The 22115-nt window shown below is 42.0% G+C and overlaps 1 protein-coding gene across 1 annotated transcript in view; it reads right to left on the reverse strand.

Moving 5' to 3' along the window:
* Positions 1-22115, reverse strand: part of TTC28 (tetratricopeptide repeat domain 28) — a 628115-nt gene that overhangs the window by 59394 nt on the left and 546606 nt on the right.

Raw genomic sequence — 22115 nt, forward strand, 5'->3', positions numbered from 1 at the left:
GCAAGCCACATATCTGCCAAAGAACTTGTATCCTGAATGTATAATTAAGACCTTTCAAACCCAACAGTATGAAAACAAACAACTCAATTTAAAAACTGGGTAAAAGACCTGAACAGTTATTTCTCCAAAGAGAATATAAAAATGGTACAATATAAGAAATAAGAGCATGAAGAAATGTTCAGTATATGAGCCATAAGAGAAATGCAAATTAAAACCATGATAAAATACCACTACACATCTATGTGAATGGCTGACAATATCAGGTGCTGGCAAGATGGAGCAACTGGAACTCTCATATACTGCGGGTAGGGAAGCAAAATGGGATAGGCATTCTGGAACACATTCTGCTATTTCTTATAAATTGAAATATATATTTGCTATATGACAGAGAAATTCCACTCCTGAGGAAATGAATTTATTTGCCATACTTACCCTAAAGTGGTCAATCAATGAATGTTAAAAGCAGTTCTAGTCATAAATGCCCCAAACTGGAACCAACCCAAAGGTTCTTCAGTGAGTGAATAGATGAGCAAACTGTGGTATGTCCATACAATGGAATAGTCAGTAATAAAGAGGAATGAACTGCTGATACAGTCAACAATTTGGAAGACTCAGAAACTTCAGACTGAGTGAAAGAAGCCAGTATTAAAATGTTATGCACTGTACGATATATGACATTCTCCAAAAGAAAAGACTATAATGACAAAGAGCTGATTGGTGTTGCCCAGGGTTAGAGGTAGAGGGAGGTAGAGAGGACTGTAAAAAGATGGAGTTCTTTGGGATGATGCAACTGTTCCGTATCCTGACTGTGGTCGAGGTCACACAAACTCGTTCAAGGATTAAAATTCCTAGGACTGTACACCAAAGGAGTAACTTTTACTGTGTGACAGTTATCCATTTTTTGCCTCTGTGTTCCAAATTCATCCTTTATTGCCTGCTCCAAAATAATGGATCACGGCCCTTTAGGGCAGCCCGGGTGGCTCAGCGGTTTAACACTGCCATCAGCCCAGGGTGTGATCCTGGAGACCCGGGATCGAGTTCCACGTCAGGATCCCTGCAGGGAACCTGCTTCTCCCTCTGCCTGTGTCTCTGCCTCTCTCTCTCTCTCTCTCTCTCTCTCTCTGTGTTTCTCATGAACAAATAAATAAAATCTTTAAAAAAAAAAAAAAGAGTACTGGATCACGGCCCTTTAGATATTTTTCTTTTGCCAGCAGGCACAGTATGGAGCACTGGGAGCCCTGGAGAGTTGTACAGGAGGAAGTAGTTTTGCCTTCCTTTTCTGGTGTGCACGTTCAGCAGGTTCCTGAAGCACATGCAGGTCCCCCAAGGCTTGGCTCTTCCAGTGCACAGCTCCTGCAGCACAAGTAGGTTCTCTAGCATCTGGCCCTTGCACCACCCAAGGTTTCTCCAGGACCCAGTCCCTGCAGCATGGGGGCTTTCTGCACAGCACCATTTTGCAGCACATGGTGGTCAGTACCCACAGTGGCCATCAACTTCCCCTGGTAACCACTCCTTGGGTGGTTCTGTACTGGAGTAAGGTGTCTCCCTATGAAACACTTTCCTTACCTCCCTGGAGAGCATATTTTTGCAAATTCTGAGGGTAGATTTCCAGCAAGTTCCAGCAGTGTGGTACACAGCAACTGTTCTGCCACTGAGAGAGCCATGGCAGTGCCATCTCCAAAAGTGTCCACATCTCAGCCCTCAATGGGAGTGGGGATCCTCTTCTTAGGCATTCTGTCTCAGTCTTCAAGGGCAGTGACTGCTCCTTGTATCTGTGATTCCTATGTTCTTTAGAATAGTTTCATTAGCCAATCCTTCTTTACTCCAATCTCTGTTACAGTTAACAATTATTTTTAAAAATTTTATTTATTTATTTATTTATTTATTTATTTATTTATTTATTTATGAGACAAAGTGAGTACAGGGGAGGGACAGTGGGAGAGAGAGAAACCCAACTCAACTCTGCATAGAGCATGTCACAGAGCCAATACCACAACCCTGACATCATGACCTGAGTTGAAACCAAGAGCTGATGCCCAACCAACTGAGCCACCCTGGTGCTCCAGTTAACAATCCTTTACCTTAAACTATAAGAGTAAGTAAGACAAAGTAAGTACGTAAGATAAACTTTGGTGCCACACATTCATCCATCTGGTCATCAGGTAGACCAACTCTCAAAAACATTCATTGTGTGACTAGTGTGCACCAAGCCCTTAGTTAGGCCTGCGATTATTTCAAGTGAAGACAAGCCTCTGCCCCTGAAAAGTTCCAAGAAGGTACAAGATGGGCACACTAATCCCTGCAACACACACAAAAAATTATGACATGGTAGCATGTATATGTATATGTGTATATACAGAGAGACCAAATGAACAATCAGCAGGTGATGGGAGAGAGAGAGAGGAAGAGAGAGGGACTGATTATGAGAATATGAATGAGTGGGGCAGCCCGGGTGGCTCAGTGGTTTAGTGCCGCCTTCGGCCCAGGGCGTGATCCTGGAGACCTGGGATCGAGTCCCGTGTTGAGCTCCCTGCATGGAGCCTGCTTCTCCCTCTGCCTGTGTCTCTTCCTCTCTCTCTCTGTCTCTGTCTCTCTCTCATGAATAAATAAATAAAATCTTTAAAAAAAAAAGAATATGAATGAGTAAACAGTTAGTAGCTGTACAGAAAGAGCCCTTAGAGCCTTTGGACTCATGGCCTGATTTTTGGCCACTCCTCCATGGCTGTGATGTGAAACAGAAGGAACAGTAGAAAAGTGCTGGCTGTCACAGTTCAGCAAAGGGGAAGCCTGAAGGCTTGAGGGAGAAGGATGTGGGCCAGGTGGCAAGGCAGAAGGAGTGGAGGACCTTCACTCCTGACCCAGTCAGCTGCCCAGCTTTGGCAAGCTAGGGATGCACTAAACCTGTTTCCTCCCCATTCTGCTTACATTCCAGTCCTGTCGACCCGACTCTGGACTGCTGGCCTGCCTATCTGTCCTACCTGCTGGGCCTGATCACCGCACTAGCTCCCCTGGCCCGTGGCTCTTGAGACCAAGGCTTCTGGCTCAGACTTAGCCCTTTCTATTCCTGGACCTCTGTTCTTGCTCCAGGCCCCTGACCTGGCACTTGCCCACTAGCCAGAACCCCAGCTGGATCCCGCCCCAGCCCCCTGCATGGAGCTGGGTAGACGACTGAGGTTTAGATCATCTCAGTCACAGAACAACGAGAGCAAAAGGTTAAAGTCAGCATGAGCTGGATTATGTTGGATTACAGCACAGGTCCTGGAGAGGGGCTGAGCTGGGCAGGGGGGTGGGGACAGTCCAGCAGGTGGGCAGCAGCTTCTCCATGTGCCCACCTGCCCTGCCAGCATCTGCTCCTGGAACCCTGTGAGAAGCCCAGCCCCCACCTACTTCAGGGAATATAAATCATGCCATCACCAGAGGCAAGCTCCAGAATGCTGTTCGCACGCGGCTTTCCCCAGAGAGATGGAAATAGCCCATGAATCAAGAGCCACAGAGCCGTGCCAGAGCTCATTCTCTTCTCAGGGACAGGGTTTGGCAAGAGGCTCCAGAGAGGATTTTCATTTGTAAGTATGGCCTCCTGATCTCTCCAAGTACACACTCTCCGTCATTGCTCTGACAGTTACGACTGAAGTTCTGCACAGGCACACTTTTATTTATGTCTCAACACTCCTTGCTAACTCCTTTCTTCTTCCCCCGACCCCATCTCTTGGCTTCTTTTGCACTGATAACCCATTATTTGCCAAAGACCAACCACTTGCAACCCTGAAGCTAGAAACAGCAGGTGAGAAGCCCTATCTTCAGTTTCTGGGGCACCGGGTGGTGAGGCAATTTCTATACCAATCACCACATGGAATCACATCAGAGGCAGGAAAATGCCCCTTCTTTCAAAGCAAAGGCCTCTCTATAATTGACAAGACCTGATAAATCAAAGGTTGTTTTATTTGCCACAACTGCTTATTATCACGTGGGGCTTCCTGGTTACTAGAGGCCAGCTCTGACTGGCAACACCTGTGTTATAGAACTGCAGAGCCTCCCAGCAGGGACTATCTCAGAGATATGAAAAGATGCATAGATAACAAGTAATATGGACATTTGCTGGGCTTTACCTGGCCAGCTGGAAAGATCTATTTATCTCAGAAGCCATTTAGGAAGAATCCCAGGAACTTAAGACATGGGACTTTGGGACCTCAAGATTTCTGAGATCTTTGAAATTTTTTTCCCATGTGAATTACCTGCTAGACCCTGTCTGTTTTTTCATGGAGGTTATATGTGAACCTTTAAGATGAAAGGAGCCTTGGCTTACTTTTAGGGCCAACCCTTGTTGAGGGAAGCTGTATAAAAAGTATCCTACTCCATACGCTGTCTCTTAGAAGAATCCAGGAGCAGAGATGTGAGAACTGTTCTGTTTAAAGCAGAACAGGCTATACCTTCTGGAGGAGAGAAGCCAGGGGTGTAGTAGGCAGTGTTGGGGCATCTGCTATGACCATGAAGATTCTATTCTAGAAACTGCCTCCTTGATCCACAGGGTCACAGGAGCCAGTTCCCAATGCCAAATTTATACCCAAGGACGCCCAATGCTGAATGGACCAGAGATGGATACCTTCCCTAAGCTAGGCCAATTAGAGTCCTTTCCCCAAAATTCATGCATTGGAATTCAGGGAGATCTAGTATGGCTTCCTGTGGCTAGCTCTGCAGGCAGAGGGTGAACGCAGGGGCTGCTTAGGGTGGCCAAGTTCCCACTCTGGGACTGGGAGCAAGGAGCGTGTTGTACCTCTAATCTCAAACTGGATGTTTGCAGTAGGAGGTGCACATGAAGGCAGTGGTTGAGCAGTGATGAGAACCAGCCTGCCCCATGCAGCCCAGGGGCTCCCCACAGCTTTCCTTTTTTGTTACAGGCTTGCTTTGATTTTATGGGACTCCTCATGATGATAACCTTAGTATAAGCCCCTCTCTTTGGTTTAAGCAAACATTGTTAAAAAAAAGATTTTACTTATTTATTTGATAGAAAGAGCAAGAGAGAGGAGAGAGAGCAAAAGCAGGGGGAGGGGCAGACCCCTTACTGAGCAGGGAGCCTGATATGGGGCTCGATCCCAGGACCCCGAGATCATGACCTGAGCTGAAGGCAGACATTTTTTTTAAATTTTTATTTATTTATGATAGTCACACAGAGAGAGAGAGAGAGGCAGAGACATAGGCAGAGGGAGAAGCAGGCTCCAGGCACCGGGAGCCCGATGTGGGATTCGATCCTGGGTCTCCAGGATCACGCCCTGGGCCAAAGGCAGGCGCCAAACCGCTGCGCCACCCAGGGATCCCTGAAGGCAGATATTTAACTGACTGAGCTACCCAGGCACCCCTTAAGCAAACTTTTGAGAGGCCTGCTGTGGGGGGAGTCTGAGGAAGGTCTGAAAGGTGACCTGAGACACTGTGGGCTTCCCACAGAGTTGGTCACAGCTGCCCACATTGCTCTGGTGCCCTCCAAATCTCTGGGGTACAGGGGAAGCAGGCCAGCAAGAGTCAGTGGGTAGGTAGAATGTGAGCTGCACACTGGAAAAGGTTCTAGAGTCACCCATGAGGACAAGGACAATGTAAATTTTCTCCTCAGAAAATCCCTCTCTGTAAGCCCACTCATATCATTTTCCAGACTTTACAACCAGAAGCGATGTAGTCCAGCAAGCACAGACTCTGAGGTCACATCCACTGGATCAAATCCACACTCACAGTGTGGCCTCTCCAGCATTTAGTGTTGACACTGCCCAGAGGGTATTATGGTTTCTCATCAGAAAGCCAAAGTCACTGTCACATATTCATTTCTCTGGGAATGCTAATTTTTGAATGAAACTAGGTTTTGTTCTTTTCTTGTCTATTACCCTAGGAATTGCTTTTCTCTGTGTCATCTCAAGATTATTAATCCACGCTATTATACAACAGTTACTACTGAGAGAACAAAACTTTTGTTGATCAGAAGACAAATGATTATATTTACCTGCCAGGAATTCACACACACACACGCACACACACACACATACACACACACAAAATCAATACATTCTGATAATGTGCTATGGTTGTTAAACTGGTAATAAACTTCCTCTTCTGAAATGCCTTCTTAAGATGATCATTTGAATCAAAAACAAAAAAGCCACCAGTGTCTGGTGTCCAGAAAAGTTGTGCAATTTTAACTCAAGCATTTTGTGAATACCCTGCTTATCTCATGACCTGGAATTATCTAGTCTGTACTTAAGTGTTATGAGGAGGAACATAGGACTTTTTTCCCCAGCTTTTCTTCCTTTTAGTAAACACAGTGATCAAACAAATGAGAAGGTTTCAATTCCCTTTGCTCAACAGCCTGTGTGCAAGAAGACAGAAAGACTGTAATTGATTGGAAGGCCCTGTTACTGGGTCTCTTGTTTTTGAAATTTTAGCTGAGAAAGCTTTGGCCATCAAGTTCTCCTCCCCAGATGATGTGATTCTGGAAGTCTCTGCCATCAGTTTGGCTTTGTTACCCCAGTAAAGCCCAAATTCAACACACATGGATATGTGTGTTGCAGTAGAAAGACACAAAGCCCTGCAATGTGGGAGACCTAGGTGTGAATTTCTGTGAATACATGTGTGTGTTGTATGAGAACAGACACAAATACACTCACATGCCCAGATAAGTTCAGGAACGAAAGCCATCCTAACTACATAGGATTACTCTGAGTGCCAAATGAGAGTATAGGTGAAGCCCTTTGTAAAAAGGTAGACTGTACAGATGGAAGTTATCACTGTGTTGTCATGACAAGCACTTCATGGAAATTTCAGCCATACCAATATTTGGCAGCAATGTATGCTTTCCTTGGTGAAAACACCAAAAGTAGAAGTAAAATATACTTGTGAATATTTATATTGGTTCAAATGTAACCAACTGAAAAATGTAAAGGCTGCTCTGTCCTCCCACCAAACAAATACTGCTCCTTTTGTTTGATTAGAGGGGCCTGTATGACAACTGCATGTGTGTGTATGTGTGGAGGTGGGTGGTGGGTGGTAGGTGTGGTGTACACATGGGTGTATAGGGAACAGTTTTAGAGATGCCAGTACCATAAACATCAGCCACTGAAGGGACAGGTGCTCCCGCCTTAGCTCCGCATAAACAGATGCACACAGGAGATGGCTCTGAGAAAGTGTTCCAGGACACTGGGGTCCCCAGCCAGATCAGGGATCAGAGAGAAGGGAGTGAGGAGAATGGAGAAGAAAATTCTTTGGAGAGAGCTATCCCCATATAGGGAGTCCCCACTGCACCCTTTTGGCAAGGAGCAAAGAGCACCTCTCCTACCTTAAGCCTGGAGGGCATGTTTTCATGGGGGTACCACTCAGAGAGTTTGGAAACGTGTACCCTAAAGGTGGGAGAGACTGTTTCTAAGTGGGGTCTCACTTCCCCACCCTTTCCCCTGCTTAGCTGGAAGTGGGGGACTGGCTGGCACTGCTGGAGTTTTGCAGGGTCTGGGATACAAGAGCGTTTCCTGTAACCAGATGTGGTCCACAGGGAGGGGAGAACTGGCATGATTCATCTCAGGTTCTGTCCAACAAGGCCATCTGGAGAGGCCAGAGGAGGTGAACCACAGGATGCCAAGGGCTGAGAATGTGTCTTAGGAAGCCTGCAGAAGAAAGATGGAAGACTAGAGGTGCATCCACCCAGGTCCAGCAAGCCATGGGACACCTCTAAAGAGCCTACAAAGAGTCCACAAGAAGCAAGACTGCACTTTAACCATTTGCCAGACTCAAAGTTCTCAAAGCCATCTACCCACACAATCAGGGTCCTGTCTCCTTATGTGCCCTCCCTTCACCCCCATGACAGCACTAAGTGAGCAGCAGAGGAGGCAGGCCTGCCCCTTCACCTTCAGCTGGCTTCCAGCCCAAAGCAGGCCAGGTGAGTAATGCTTTCCTGGGCCATATGGGACAAACCCTGGCTGCTGCGCACCACCACATTCAGGATAGTGGAAGAAGAATTTAAGTGACCTCATAATCTATTTGATAACAAGAGTATATTCTGGGCTGTCTCCTCTTCTGATCTGGGAAACCACCGCTTTCCAGAATAGAGGAAGTGAGGCATCCTTATCCTCCTCCTGGATTATTTCCTAGAGTCAAGCTTTTGCTCAAAATTGAGGGCAGAACTGCTCTGTTCTTTCCATTCCTCCCAAAACAGCTCTGCACTCAGAGCCACCATCCTGAGGTCTTGAGAAGACTGTGGCATAGCAGCCATACTTGCCCATGTGGGTGGTTTCTTTCCTCCTGGGTAAATCCATAAGTGACTTGGTCCCTAGTCTCTGAGAAGTGAAGATGAAGGAGCTAAAGCATTAAAAACACACAGTCCTCTTGGAGTCCTCTTGGACTGGAGGGTTGCAAAGTACAAGCTACTATGAGAGATCCCACAAAGCTCCTGTGGCCTCCGGAGCTCCCAGCTTAAAAGAAGGACTGAAAAGCAGACAAATGTAGCTGTACCACAAGCCAGAAGCTGCCAAGGATCCAATGCAGAAAACACAGGGATTTGGGGGCAGGAGAAGTGACCCCTTATTATGTGGTTGTACTTGAGACAGCTCAAGGAATGATCTAGGGTTGGGGCAGAGTGGGAATGACACAGTTGGGTATTTTGGGGCAAGAAATAGCTAAAGCAAAAGGATAGAGGTGGCATTAAGATAAAATACATACTGTCAGGCGAATCTTCCTAAAACCAGCACCCAGATTAGGCATTAACTGCATGATCATCATTGATGCTGTTCCAAAAGACAGAGTACAGAAACGTGGCGTTGGAGACCACTGTCATCTACAGTTCACCTTTTCCAGTCTCTCACCCAGCACTACCTGAGACAGGCTTGCTCCATCCAAGCCAGTGTACTCTCCATATCCTAAACCCAACTTGCAGTATGCATCTCTGTTTTGCTTTGGCCATGCCCTCAACCTGGACTCCCCCTCTGTATCACCCCTGACCTGCCTCCACATAGGGAAATGATGTCTGTCTCTCAAAACTAGCTCAGATGTCTTATGTTCTAGAAACTTCCCCCTGAACACTTCTGTCCAAAAATGAGCTCCTTAGCAGAACTTGAGGTGAACACTGCCTGAGCTCCAGAGATATAGTTGGCTACCCCTTCATTGGATGGACAGATGCAGAGGCAAGGGCTCTTTCTCACATATCCCTGGTCCTTATAAGGCCTAGCACAGGGCAAGCTCAGCATAGGCTGGTTAGCTGCCTAAGGACTACCGAGGGCCACTGTGGATGCATCACAGCACCTGGGAGACGTGCCTGGGGACCAGCACAGTACCACTGATACAACTGTGCAATGGTACTACCACAAAAAATTCCACTACAAGGTTTGCCTCAGTTTCCTCCCAGAGAACCAAATCAGTCACTGGAAAAACAAAACATGCCCTTTAAGTAAACAGTGGCTTCCCAGCAATTGTAAATGCTTTTCTTCTATTTCCTTCTGAGAATCATTTCTTTCTTTCTTTTTTTTTTTTTTTTTTTAGATTTTATTTATTTATTCATGATAGAGAGAGAGGCAGAGACACAGGCAGAGGGAGAGCAGCAGGCTCCATTCAGGGAGCCCGACGCGGGACCCAATCCCAGGTCTCCAGGATCACACCCTGGGCCAAAGGCAGCACCAAACCGCTGGGCCACCAGGGCTGCCCTCCTTCTTAGAATCTTGAACTTTCTTCCTGTGAGGTGACCAGAGAAAGGGAAATTGTTATAAAAGGATTTTTAAAATATTTTATTTATTTATTCATGAGAGACACAGAAAGAGAGGCAAAGACATAGCACATAGACAGAGGGAGAAGCAGGCTCCCTGTGGGGAGCCGAATGCGGGGCTTGATCCCAGGACCCAGGATCACACCCTGAGTCAAAGGCAGATGCTCAACCACTGAGCCACCCAGGCATCCCCAGAAGGATTTTTTCAATGTAGGGTTAGAATTGGGGTGAAATTTCTGGAGCACTGGAAAACACTGTCACCTTGGAGGATGGTCCCAAATCCATAGCACTTTCTAAGACAAGCCTTAGCTATTTCTTTCCCTACGCTGGTTGGAGGCCATCTAAGGGCTCACGATGGCCCTGCCTCACTTCATCATGAGGTATGGGAATGTGTGTGCATGTATGCACAGGTAAAATGGTGAGTGTGTGTATTTGTCAGGTGTCTACACTGTGTGGTAGTGAGGACAAGAGATGACTGTGTGTATAATGTATATGTCATGTGAGGGATGTGTGTGAGCTTGCTGCTATATGAAGTGAGAGTATCACATGAGCACTATATGCGGGAGAGGTGTGTCTCGTGAGGGTAAGTGAGGGTACGTGCAGACAAAGCATTCTATCAGGTGAGTAGCTCTGGGCCCTTTTCCTGGGCATCTGAAATAAGATACCCATTCTCATCTATAGGGCCACTCAATTCCAAATCCAGAGGGCAATAGAGTTGTGACATGTTATTAATAACAGCTGAAGCAAATAGCTAAGCACCAGTGCCCTGCCAGCATTAATCCTCATAGCATAGCTAGGAGGTGGATCTTTGTTAGAGGTGTTTCAAGAGACTCTGAATTTCAGGCACTTGCTCAAGTCCCTACTGCTAATAAGCAGCAAAAGTGAGCCAGGAGCCGGGTAAGCTTGAGTTCGGCCCCCACATCTTTCCACATACCAATCAAGCCTCCAAGGGCTCAGAAGGTGCCTGATCCAGGGACACATTTTCTAAAGGCAATCAGGGCTGAGAAGCCCAAAGTTCACAGAAGTGGTTCCATTAGCTCAGCCCTCTTAGCAGCAGCAGGAGCCCCTATAGGCTATACATGCTTTTTAATTTCACTTCATTCTATGTTCTTGTGGAAAACAGGCTATTATAATAGAAAATGGTCTTCAAAGATCACCATGAGGTCCATTTCCCTTGAATACTAAGACCCAAGAGGGTCTCTGGGAGGAACATTTGCATATGTGACATACACACTACATATTATTTAGAAGCATTTATACAGAGAGGGATTTGAGCAGCATGAAGGTACAGTATAGAGTACGGATAAAGAAAGACAGCGTTTATAGATTTGGGGTCAGTGTTTAAAGATTTTGGTTTTCTACAATGGCAATAATACAAGTTATGCCATTAACAGAAGTTACTTTAAAAAGCCAAATGACTTCTTTAACAAATGAAAAAGAGATGAGGGTTTAGGATAATGAGAACACTATAGCAAAGCTCCTGTTCTGTCTGCTGGTAATGGAAGTTCTGCAGCTAGCCCTCCATGGAACGCTATGAGAATACCCCTCAGAGTTGTTACAAATGCAATCAGCCCTAATATATCATAATGAAAATGCATATTCCGATACAACATGATCCCTTTAATGAGGAAAACTAGAAAGGCTGTGTGGTAGTTTTACTTAGAATCCTCTAAATCTAGGTGAATGGCACACATTTGAAATTTCTGTACAAATAATGTCACTGGAGCTACCAAATGGAGTCTGTTCGGTGTGAATAACGAGACCACTTGACAGAGCGAGTCAAGGTGTGATGACATGCTAAAAAGGTTGCGAGGAAGAGAGTTATTTTTCACATGAAGCATAGTCCCTACAAGCCAGGAGTGACTCTGAAAATCACTCCTGAGTCCCTAGATCTCTTGTAAGGTTGTTTAATTAAAATGGGAAAACAAGAGGCAAGGGGGAAAGTGGCTCCTTATGTTTCTAAGAGAAATCATGGCAAGTCTTTGATCTCCCCATCTCTGTGCTATTTTTGAATAGTCTTATATCTGTTATTGTTTAGATTGAACTTTGGAAGAAGCAGCTCCTTGTTCACAGGCAGCGTTTTCCTAAGGAGATATCCAGATACACTGGTTTTCTGAAACCGGTCAAAGTAATGCGGGCTTTTCCTTTGTTAATACTGAAGTCTTTTACCTCTGGAGACGAACCTGTCCCCACCCTCCCACTTCTCAGCAAAGCATATTTCCTTCTCTCTCTAATTGGATTTTCTAAAAGGATCTGTTTCCTCTTCTCTATTCCAGATGCTCGCAGTACAGCACTGTACAAAAAGCCGCTGGCTGGTGTCGTTCTTGTCTTTTTCTGCCACATTAACCCGGTAGGGGGTTTAACAGCTCGAGATTTTGAAAAGCTGTTGTCAAGTCGTGAAAGCCCCCAAATGCAACTTAAATGGTTATTAGCTGGTGGGAAACGTCCCTTGCATTCTAATACCTCCATTTAAATAACAATAATAGAGCAAATAATAACAATAAGAGTAAACTCCATGCCTTCGCAGCCCTGATTATATCCCACCACCCATAGCCCGCATGGTCCAGAGCTATTTTACACAGGGCCAGGGGTGAGGGTGCAGCCCGTGGCTGGGTGGGCACTCCTGATTTTGCAGTCCGCCAGCAGGGGTCGCCCAAGTCATCCAGCAGCCAAAACGGAGCTTCCATGACACCCTGGATAATTCCTTTAAACAATCCAAGGCATAGACAAAAGAGCCAAGGGGGTTCTTTGCTCTATTAAAAAGGCTGAAATACATGTATTTGCCAAATGGAAAGGTGCAGAATTAATTGGAAAAGAGATGGAATTTGTATTCCTCTGCTCCCTTGGGGGTTTTATAATTAATAAATATTTGTAAAGCCTTTGATAAGTATGAAGTACCATATATGTGCTAAACAAAACAAGGTTTCGTGAGCATCAGAATATACTTGTGGTACATTCCATATTAGATGAAAGAAATGAAAGGTAAGAATAAGAGAAATGATAATAGTGCCACATAGTGACCCTCTATCACGTGCCTGTTATTTTCCCTATATTATTACTTTCGTCACAACAATCCATCAAGATAGATATTATTATTCCCATTTCATAGAGCATTTTTGTTAAAAGCTCTGCAAGATTCACTTACCCCAGGAAGCCCAGCCAGTCAGTGGAAGAGCTCAGATTTAAACTGGGATTTTACATTCAACCCTTCCCAATTCCCAACCTGCTGTTTTTTCTACGGCCCTTTTGTATAGCCAGCATAACAAAATGTATGCATTCCTTATGACAAGGATTCCCTAAAGGAAATTCTACTAGAGAAAAGGGGGAAAAAAAAAAAAAAAGACCAGCCATTTTCAAGAATAATTAATGAAGTACAAATTGTGTAAGTAATATAAAAAAAATTGAGTTGGCTATGGGGCTTCTAAAATAATGTCTCAAGTGCTTTTATTTCCTTATGTATATTCAATACTCTATAAAATGTCTACAGATGTGAAAATTATAGTAAATATGTTCTGCAGTCTTAATTGCTAAACGATTACAAAGTAACTAAACAAGAGGTGGCAGGTTGCCCTGTGGCTTTATTCATCTCTTTCCGGAGAGCAGCAAAATCATAAAGTCTTCTCCGACACAACAGGTTTCTATGGTTACACGAGACGTAAATATATTATATGTCCTGTGCGACGTGAAAGGACCAGCCAGGCGCTGTGTGTGCAGCAGACCCCCAGAGGGAGAGCACTCATGTAGATGGCACTCCACAGCCAGCTAAATATTTGTTTCTAGGTTTACAACAGGGTAGGAGCAGGAATAAAAGCTGTTGGTGCTAGAGAGACTGCCTATGTAGCTCGGTGGATGTATCGGCATGTTGGTCACAAAGAAAGGAGATGGCTTCTGTTGTGTCAGGCTTAAGAACCAGGCCTTAGTGAGTGTGTGAGGCAGAGGCTTTATCCGCTGTCCCTCCGCATCAGGATGGCCTATCTTCTCCCACTGGGTATCTGCACAGAATCTACATGGATCCAGATAATTCTTTTTTTTTTTTTTTAACCTTAAAGAAACATAACTCGATAGTGGCTGCTGAGAAGCCAAGTAAGAAAAGTAGCTTCCATTCAAGATAGGATAGAGTTGAGAATTACTACCTGTGAATCTACGATTTATTATATGTATCGTGAGAAGCAACAAATTGCAATAATCTGCATCATTAAGACTCAGGATGGAATACCAGAAAATTCCAATTCAAAAAGCGAAGGTAATAACATCCTGGATCACCCCAGAGCTATTTTTATTGCATAAATTGTGAAGCAATGTTAAGTGGAAAAAGGCTATTGCCCACTAAATGTAATCCCTAGGACCCTAAGCTATGGTCACCCCCTGCTTAACCCTAAAGGGTCTCACAGATCACCTGCCCTTGACCACATATATTCTGGGGGCTGGGATCCTGGAAAGTCATAGTGGAGGCAGTTACATGTATTTTTTCCCATTTTAATGATTAGAGAAAAGAAGAGGGAGGCAGGTCAAGAACTCCTGGGAACAAAGAAGCTATTCTGGAAAAATTGTTTTTACCCAAAGAAAGGGCACCCTCGTATCATTTGGAGCAAAGAGTAATGCCTGCTGATGGACATTTTTGGTTTTAAGGTTTTCAGAATACATTAAATAATTCTTCTTTTAAATGTAAATGTAATCTGATGCTTGTTAGCCAAATGAAGGCTTAAATAAACTCCTGGAACATTTACCCAGCCAAAGGGGATGATCCGGGTCAGGAAAATAACATAGCGACTCCTTGAGAGGCACATATGCATATGTGGCCCTTCAGAATGGAAAGTAAGGAGGCTGATTTTCTCAGCTGTCTTTTAGGGCCCAGAACTGCAGTGAAGGCAGAAATGAAGAGGGCATGATGAGATGGATCAAAGGGAAGGTTGTGGGAATCCCAGGATGGTCCCACATGCAGCAGACCGCTCACCAAAACAAGGCCTCTTAATGAGTAGTTGGGATTGATTTGAAGACATGGAAATATCAGGCTAAGGCAGTTGCCAAAGGACCCTCCTGAGTGTCAAACCATCCCAGCTGGCTATTTTCTGCGCCAGACACAATGCAAAACCGACATTTCCATGCTGAAATATAGGGTTCCAAGTGTGTCATTTGGATTTCATTTTACAATCAGGGTTTGAGCCTATCTTTGGCCCAGATAAAAGGAAAAGGTAGTCAGGACCAAATCGAGGATGAGATAAGAGTGTTGCAAAGAACAGAGCAGAGAGAGGATGGTGATGGCTTCCAACTCATGCACTCGCCATCTTGTCCCCTTTATGTCATATGATAATCCTGGTAAGCAGCCAACACCCCACTATGGGCTCCCCTCCAGCACCTATCTGCTGCTATCACCAGTCCCCAGCTCATTTTACTCTATGCTCTCGGACTGTGACACCCTCTCTTTAGACAATCCACATCACTCCCCACCAATAAACTCTGCCTAATACTCACCTCCTCTATGAAGGCACTCTTTCTGACTAATCCCAATCACCTCTGAAGACTCGATCCTTTCATTTAACTTTTAGCATTTGAGGGTTTAATTACATAAAATCTAAGATCAACTTCCAGCTTAAAATGTTATCAATAGGTTACAGAAAACCTGAAAGAGCACCCATAGTAAAGAGAGGGTCCCTGTCTTTGAGTCTATGGATGTTTCTGGAGTGATATTCTATAGCAGGGCTGGGCTGGGCTCATACCATTACATCTGTGTGTTTGGACAAGTTCAGCAAACCTGACAGTGGGTAAAAGCAATGATAACTCATTGTGCTGAATGAAGAGAGCAGTGGAAAATAAACAATCTCCATTTATTCATCCATCAAATATTTGCTGAACCCTTTCCATGTGGAGGCAAAATACAGAGTTATACAGATACCATCTCTGCCCTCCTGTAGCTGCCAGTCAAGGGAGAGGCATACAAATAACCATACACAATAGCACTAGGTGACCAGTGTGCCGGCAGAGGAGCACTGAGCTACACTCTGAGCTCTCAAGAAACTATGGAATGGTTACTGGAAGAAATGAGGGAAATATACACAGAACAGCTCTATATGTGTGAGACAAAGTGGGAAAGAATAGAATGCAAGTACTGGTGGCCTTTGGAGAACAGGAAGAAGCATGGTGTTTGTGGAGTTAGAAAAGTTAGGCCCCTTGAAGGTCACCAAGGTTTTAAAGGAATGTGAAGAAAAGAAGACGAGACCTTCATTGAATGTCTGCCAGAGATTAAGGGCTGTTCTAAGAACTTCCTGGACATTCTCCAGTGTTAAGGCTCAAAACTCTGTGAAATGGAGATCCTAATATCCATTTTACAGATGTGAAAAGTAAGTCTGAAGAATGTTAAACAATTTACCTAAATGGCATAGTAATTGGTAAGACTAAGATTTGACAAAGTTTAATGATTTTCCATCCACCCATCTACCTTCCCTTACTCTCTCCATTATCATCACTTGTCATTATCATCACTTGTCCACACAAGGCCTCTCTATCAAACACCCATCTGGCACCCATCCCATCATCCCTAGATCCCACTTACTGTCCTTTCCCCATTGGCAACTGTTCTAATATGTTTACTATGTATCATCTTGTCTGAACTTCTACCCCTAAATCTAGACAGAGGTATTTTAATCATGTGACACTGTATTACATATTTCATCTTATTTTTTCATGATATTTTTAAGATCCATACATCCATGCTGCAGTTCTATATTTTCCCAAAAACTTTATTATGAGAAAATTAAACATAAAGAAGAGTTGAAAGAATTTTATAATAAATACCCAAATACATACTGCCTAGATTCTAACATTAACATTTTAGTAAAATTGCTTTATTGCCTATCTATTTTTCTCTTTCCATTCATAAATTCACTTTCTATTTTGGGTTCAATTCAAAATAAACTTACAGACTTCAATTAAAGTTCCCATAAATACTTCAGAAGGTATGTTACTAGCTAGAGTACAATATTTGTTTATAGTGTTTAATTTAAAATTTATATACAGTAAAAAAAAGTAAAAATAATTACATAGCATGAATCATACAAACCTTAATGTATGTTGAGTTTTGACAAAAGTAGGCACTGTGTCTACAAACCTATCAAGAAATAGAACATTACTTTCACCCTAGAAAGTTCTTTCATCATTCTTCCTAGTTAATCTTTGCCCTCACCACCCCAGAGGCAACCACTATTCTGATTTTTCTCACCATAGAACAATTAAGCCTGTTCTATACCTTCACATAAAGGGAATCCCACAGTATTTACTCTTCTGTATAAGGCTTTCATTCAGCAGAGTATTTCTGAAATTCATCCATGCCATTGTTTGTATCTGCAGTTTGTTGCTCTTCATTGCTGAGTATGACTACACTGCATGACTACAGCACAGTTTGTTTGGTTTGTTCTATCATTCTTCTGTTGATAGACACCTGAGCTCTTTCTAGTTTGGGGATGTTATGAATAATGCTGCTACTTACATTCATGTAGAATTCTTTTGATGAACATGTATTTTCAGTTCCCTTGCATAAATATCTAGAAGTGAAACTTCTGGCACCTAGGGCAGGTATGTTTGGTTTCATAAAAACTGTTAGAACTTTTTCCAGAGTGAATACGTATTTATAGACACTCCAATAATACATGAGTATTCATGACATCTCACCAACATTTGTGTTGTCAGTCTTTTAAATCTTATCCATTCTGGTGGGAATGGAGTGACACCTTCTTGTGGTTTAAATTACATTTCCTTCATGACTCATGATGTTAAGTATTTTTTTTATGTGCACATGGCCATTGTCACACAACTTTAGGAGTTGTACATGCAATCATTTTCCTTTTTTATTTTTTTTTAAGATTTTATTTATTTATTCATGAGAGAGAGAAAGAGAGAGGCAGAGACACAGGCAGAGGGAGAAGCAGGCTCCATGCAGGGAGCCCGATGCGGGACTTGATCCCAGGACTCCAGGATCAGGCCCTGGGCCAAAGGCAGGCGCTAAACCGCTGATCCCCTCATTTTCCTTTTTAAAATTGGATTGTTTGCCATTTTATTATTGAGTTGTAGGAGCTCTTTGCATATTCTGGGTATCAGTCTTTTGTCAGATATATGATTTATGGCTTGATTATTCATTTTCTTTATGATGTCTTTTTAGGGGCATTAAGTATTAAATTGTGATAAGATCTAATGTAGATATTTTCTTTTATACCTATTGTTTTCTACAGCTTGTCTACCCCTAAGTCAAAAAGATACTGTCTTATAATTTCCTTTCATAGTTTTACCTATTATGTTTAAGTGTATGGTCCATCTTGAGTTGATTTTTGTGTTTGGTATGAGATAAGAGTTGAGGTTCATTTTTTCCCATGGGATACCCATTTGTTCTAACACCATTTGTTGAAAAGACTTTTCTTTCCCCCGTTGATTGCTTTGGCATCTTTATCAAAAATCAAATAAACATGTAAGTGTAGGGCTGTTTCTGGGACTTCTATTATATGCTCTACTGATCTTCTTGTCAATTCTTAGGTGCCACACTGTCTTGATTACAATAGCTCTATAGTAAATCTTGGAGTCAGGCAGGATAAATCCTTCTAGTTTACTTTTCTTTTTCAATATTGCTTTGGGCATTCTAAGTCAAGGGTCAGTAAACTTTTATCTAGGGCCACATGGCCAGAAGGTGTCTGTCTTAACTATTCAACACTGCTATTATAGCATAAAAGTAGCTATAGACAACATGTAAACAAATGAGTGTGGCCATGTTCCAATAAAAGTTTATTTACAAAACTGTAGCTGATCCATAAGTCATGGTTTATGAACCTCTGTAACAGGTCCTTTATATTTCCATGTAAATTTTAGAACAGCTTATCAATTTGAGGATTATGATTGATATAACCAACAAATAATTTGAACCAGTAAATAATTTAGGGAGAATTATCATCTTAAAAATATAGAATCCTAGGGGCAGCCAGAGTGGCTCAGCAGTTTAGCGCCGCCTTCAGCCCAGGGCGTGATCCCGGAGACCCGGGATCGAGTCCCACATCAGGCTCCCTGCATGGAGCCTGCTTCTCCCTCTGCCTGTCTGTCTGTCTGTCTGTCTCTCTCTGTCTCTCATGAATAAATAAATAAAATCTTAAAAAAAATATTGACCTCCAATATGTTAATATAGTAAAGTATATTGACTGATATTTGAATGTTAAATCAGCCTTGAATTCCTGGGATAAACCCTACTTGGTCATGCTAGATTTGATTTGCTAATAATTTGCTAAATATTTTTGTGCCTATGTTTATGAGGGATATTCATCTGTAATTTTGTTTTTTTCTAATAACATTGTTACATTGTTAGGTTTTTGGTCTCATAGTACAAATGATAAAATGCTTCCTCTTCTATTTTCTGAAAGGATTTGTATAAAATAGTGGGTTTTTTCTTAACATTTGATAGCATTAATCAGTGAAAGCATCCAGGCTTTAAGTGAGTTTGTTGTTAAAAGGTTTTTTTATTTTATTTTTTTAAGATTTTTATTTATTTATTTTGAGAGAGAGAGAAAGATGGGGGGATGAACAGAGGCAGAGGAAGAAAGAGAATCTCAAGCAGACTCCTTGCTGAGCACAGAGCCTGATGCTGAGGTTGATCTCATAACCCTGAGATCATGACCTGAGCCCAAATCAAGAGTTGGATGCTTAACTGACTGAGCCACTCAGGTGCCCCTGCTGTTAAAAGATTTTTTAATGAATTAAATTTCTCTAACAGATATAAGGCTATTCAGATTTTGTTTCATCTAGCATTGGAGTTTTTAAAATCTATTTTTTTTAAAAAAAGGTTTATTTATTTATTTTAAAGATAAAGTAGGGGCAGAGACAAAAGGAGAGAATCTCAAGCAGACTCTGCTGAGCACAGAACCTGACATGGGGATTGATCTCATGACCCTGAGATCATGACCTGGGCCAAAACCAAGAGTTGGATGCTCAACTGACTGAGCCACCTAAGCACCCCTCATCTAGTTTTGACAGAATGCATTTTTCAAGGAATTTTTCATTCCATTTTAGTTGCTATATTAATTGGTATAAAGTTGTCCATAATATTCCATCCTTTTAATGTCCATAATATCTGAAGCAATAATGTTTCTTTCAGCTCTTATATTCATAATTCACATTCTGTCTCTTCTTAGCCAGTCTCACTAGAGGTTTATCAATTGTTTGCTTTTCTCAAAGAAGCAATTTCTGGCTTGGTAAGTTTTTCTTTTTTTTCTTTTTTAAGATTTTATTTATTTATTTGAGAGAGTGACAGAGCAAGCATGAACACGGTGGGGGGGATGGGCAGAGGGAGAGGGAGAAGCAGACTCCCCTCTGAGCAGGGAGCTGATGCGGAGCTTGATCCCAGGACCCTGGGATCATGACCTGAGCCCAAGGCAGATGCTTAACCACCTGAGCCACCCAGGTGCCCCTTGGTAAATTTTTCTGTGTTGTTTTTCCATTTTCTCTTTCATTGATTCTGCTTTCTTTTTTTTTTTTTTAAGATTTTATTTATTTATTCATGAGAGACACACAGAGAGAGGCAGAGACATAGGCAGAGAGAAACAGGCTCTCTGATCCCAGGACCCTGGGATCTCATCCTGAGCTGAAGGCAGACATCAATCACTGAGCCACCCTAGGCAGGCATCCCCATGGATTCTTTCTTTATCCTTACCATTCTCTTCTTTCTACTTCACTTTGGGTTTACTGTGTTCTTCCATCTCTAGCTTCTTTAGCTATAAACTTAGGCCACTAATTTTACATCTTTCTCTATTTGTAATATAAATACTTAAAGCTATAAATATCTATGTATATTTAGCTACATATCACAAACTTTGATTTTCATTATAATTTGTTAGAAATATTTAAAAAATAAATACATAAAAATAATTTTTAAAAAGAAATATTTTAAAATTTCCTTTTTGTTTTCTTCTTTGATCTATTTATTTAGAAGTGTGTTTAATTTCCATATATCTGAGGTCAGAACACACACTCTATAGTATTTTAATAATTTTTAATTTATTGAGGTTTGTCTTATGATCTATCTTGTTGAAGGTACAATGAGCACTTGAAGAGAATATTCTTTGGTTTGGGGATGTAGTATTCCATAAACATAATGAGGTCAAGGTGGTTGATGGTGTTTTTCTATCATCTATGTTTAAGGGTTTTTTTTTTTTTCTAAATGTTTTATCAAATTCTAACTGTTCTCTCAATAAAGAGTAGTGTTAAAAATCGCCAAATACAATTGCAGAAAGGTCTATTTCTCCCTTTAATTCTATCAAATTTTGTTTCATGTAATTTGGAATTTTGTCCTTAGGCAAAAATACATTTATGGTCTGTATGTATTTTGAGTGAGTTATTCCTTTTATCATTAAGAAATGTCTCTCTTTATCTTTGAACACTCTGTCCTGAGTGTCTATTTTATTTGACTGAAGGCAATCCAGCTTTCTTTACCCTTCCTGTTAGTGTGGTATGTTTTTTTCTATGAATTTAATTTCAATCTACTTATAAATAGCAGATATTTTGGTTCTGCTTTAAAAGAAATTCATTCTGACATCTCTCCTTTAATTGGAGTATTTGATTCCTTAATATTTTAATGAAAGTGCTAATATGTGAGATTTAAGTCCTACCATTTTTTGTTGTTGTTGTTCCCCATGGGATCTTCCCTCCTCTTCCTCCTTTCCTACCTCCTTTGGATGGTATGTGAACGTTTTCTAGAATTCCTTTTTAATTTATATTGGCTTTTTAGCTATACATCATTCTGGTTTTTTTTTTAAGTGGTGGGTTCTACAGATTACATCCTTTTCAAAGTATCATTTCAAGCAAAAAAGCAGAAACCTTGCAACTGATTGGTCCATTTCATACCACCTCCAGCTTTTATATAGTGGGGATATGTGGTGCAACTATAGTATAAACATCATAGAATGATCTGATTTTTTTGTTTTATGTCACCTTATACACTTTAAAAAAATAAGGGGAAACTAGTCTTTTGCTTTTACTCATTTGTTTGTTTTCCATTTCTGATGTTATTTCTTCTTGAAGATCCAAGCTTCCACTCAGTATTTCTCTTCCACCTGGTGAACTTCTTTCAGTACTTCTTGTAGCTTAGATCTTCTGATATCAATACCCTCAGCTTTTGTTTCATTTTGTTTTAATCCAAAAACATCTTTATTTGGCCTTCATTCTTGAAAGATTCTTTTGCTCTTTATAGAATTTTTGATTGACAGTTTCTTCTTTCAACATTTTAAAGACATCATTCCAATGTCTTCTCCCTTCTATCCTTTCTGTTGAGAAACCCATGTCATTTGAATCACTGTTCTTCTAAGTAAAGTGGGTGCTTTCAGAATTTTCTCTGATTCACTAAAATGGCTTATGATATACCAAGGCATGG

Source organism: Canis lupus, chromosome 26, assembly GCF_003254725.2.
Source record: "Canis lupus dingo isolate Sandy chromosome 26, ASM325472v2, whole genome shotgun sequence".
Classification (NCBI taxonomy): Eukaryota; Metazoa; Chordata; class Mammalia; order Carnivora; family Canidae; genus Canis; species Canis lupus.